The sequence below is a fragment of the Nannospalax galili genome, unplaced genomic scaffold (genome assembly GCF_000622305.1).
Source record: "Nannospalax galili isolate Female #2095 unplaced genomic scaffold, S.galili_v1.0 scaffold287, whole genome shotgun sequence".
Lineage (NCBI taxonomy): Eukaryota > Metazoa > Chordata > Mammalia > Rodentia > Spalacidae > Nannospalax > Nannospalax galili.
The window spans coordinates 2,304,336-2,307,119 of NW_008357493.1; positions in this window are offsets into that span (position 1 = coordinate 2,304,336).

Below are 2,784 nucleotides of genomic sequence, written 5' to 3' on the forward strand. Positions count from 1 at the left end.
GAAGGACTTCTCTGGGGCAGGGTAAAGAAAAGCATTTGGAGAGATTAGTAACTTTGATAAGTGATTTCTATGGATTGAGATCCAGAGCAATTTAGATATGCTTGGCTGGCTCTGATCCAGGTAAAAGCCTCATTCCTGGTCTTAAAGGGCTCTTAACAGAGGAAGGGACTTCAGTTCTCTTAAAGGCACAGGCAGGCTGCTTACCTAGCTGTGTTTCTGCAGTGAGTGGATAGAAGAGGGGCACACAGCCATCTCTCTCCTCTTCTGTCTTCTGGTTGCAGCTGGAATTCTTGGGTAGTGCTTTTTCTTGAGGATATGGTTGACTCTTAGCTTTGGGGCATGGGGAGAGAGTGGGCTTGGTTGAATGCAATTTTACATTTTTCTCTCTGAGAACAAGCATCGTGTGACACCAAAGGAGAGGTTCACCCAGGGCATTTTGGTAATTATCATTTTCCAGTTTTCTCACAATTTATCTCATCCATCGCTGTCTGGTCAGTACCTGCACATCAGCTTTCCTGGAATGTGGTTTGCATTATAACACTAAGAACATTGATGGCTTCCTATTGTCTGTATGATAAGTTCCAAACTCCTCAGGTCAAAACTCAAGAACAATTACAATGTGGCCTCAGCCTACCTCATCACTCACAAGGCATATCTTCCACTCAGGGAAGCAAGTATGGTCCATGTTCCTTGAATGCATGACAGCAATTCCTGTCCCTGTGACTTTTTCCATCTCGCCATCACCCATGTAGAATGTCCCTTCATCCGTCTTAGACAAAAAGTTAAAATGCTTATGCCCTCCTTGTCTTACTCTTGATCCCTCTGAAACTGTTTGGTCTCTTGTCGTTCTTTCCATCATACTGAACTGACTCTGGTGATTTCTTGTGAGAGTGATTGAGTGGAAAGAAAGCAAAACATAAGGGATTAATGTGTATGGACCATTCTTTCCAGAAGTAATCTGTCTAAACTTCCTCCAAGAAATAAATGCCTTTAGGACATGCATCTTTTACTTTGCCCTCTTAGGATCAAATGTCTCCCTCTCTCAACATGGCACTCATTCAAAATCCACAGGATGTTTTTGCACCATTGACTCCACACAGCCTTTGGGGCTCGTGGTGAAAGAGTCTCAGGGTACACTCAGGGGCTCGAGTTTAGGACACTCTCAGTAGCATTATAATTATCAGTTTTCTTTGCAAACATGCAGACATAACTTATGTAATTCTGGTCAGAAAGGTGTTTCTAGGACACTTGACTACAATCCAAAGTAGGATCATTAAAGCATGGAAGATCAGAAGAGTTAAGATAAATGTGTGCATGGTCCACACTTCAAATTCTGAAAGTGCTATAGCTTGAGAAAGACTCGAGATGAAGCTGTTGAGGGTGTGGGGCAGGAAAAGTGAGTAGGCACGGTGGTACAAAGTCCTCATGAAAACACAGACATACATTAGATCCCCAGGTGTTTTGTGCAACGAGCACTCTGAACCTGCAGATCCCATATGAGAATGCTGGGAATTGACTAGCATTCCACAATGTTAAGACAGACGGACTTCAGTCTCTTGGGATCAAAGCATCCACACACTCTGCAAAGTTCTGGGGTATTGTATCAATGCTGCCTCGAATGCAGCAAATGTTCTGTGGATAATATCTTCTCTCAGAGCTACATCAAATGGAAACAGAGCCACACATTTGTTCGGCGTCTTAGGCCACAGGACCCTGTGTGTTTAACTTAGAGCTCTCAAGCTGTAACGGAACGCCCTTAATGGATCATTTGGCATATGTGATGATGCTTACATGAAACAAACTTCTAAAAAAATTAAACTAAACCTTTTAGAACTTCCCATGAGGGAGCATGATGGCATTGCAAGGCAATATAACTTGTGACATCAGAAGCCTTTTGTTAGTCTCTGTAGAAAGTATTCTATTTTTTTTTCATTTTCCTGACTTCATTTTCTTCTTTTTAGTCAAAAGAAAATTTATTATTTCATTAAATGGAACATTTAGGAGGTGTTTATTATTTTTTTTCTTCAGAAATTGCAGAGAAAGGTAATAGACTCTCATGACTTCCATCCCGAGTTATGTTTTATTGCACTTTCTCATTCATTATTTTTATAGGTAAATTTATATTGAAGTGGGGGTGATAGTTTCATGAGTAAAGCTTATACGGAAACATTATCATTAATTTGTGTTTCAAAGAAATGCATAATGTCTAAATTGCAAATATTTAAAAGCGATTTAAAAAAATTATTTATTATTTTTATTTTATGTGTATGTGTGTGTTGCCTGCATGTAGGTGAGTGCACCTGTGTCATGCAATGCCTGCAGAAGACAGAAGAGGCTGTTGGATCCCCTGGAACTGGAGTTGTGGACAGTTGTTAGCTGCCATGTGGGTGCTGGGATTTGAATCCAGGTCTTCTGCAAGAACAATCAGTGTTCTTAACCGCTGAGCCATCTCTCCAGCCCCTAAAAGAGATTTTTAATAAAGTGAGCTGTAGTAGTTAATTTCTAATAAACTGATTCTGACATATTGATTAGGACGACTGAATTTAAGAGTCAGCATTTTGTGTGGTACACGTGTACCTATGTATTTGTTTCATTGATGGAACTGATAGAATTCTCCTTGCTTTTTTGGGGGGGTCATTAGTTTGTAATATAAACCCCTCAAATGTAATATAATAAAGTCCCTCAAATTGTCCAGCATGAACTTGCCTTTCTAGTTGTATGAATGCAGTTGGATGACCCTTGGGTCACATAGGTTTAAACTGGAGACAAAATACAACCCTGTGT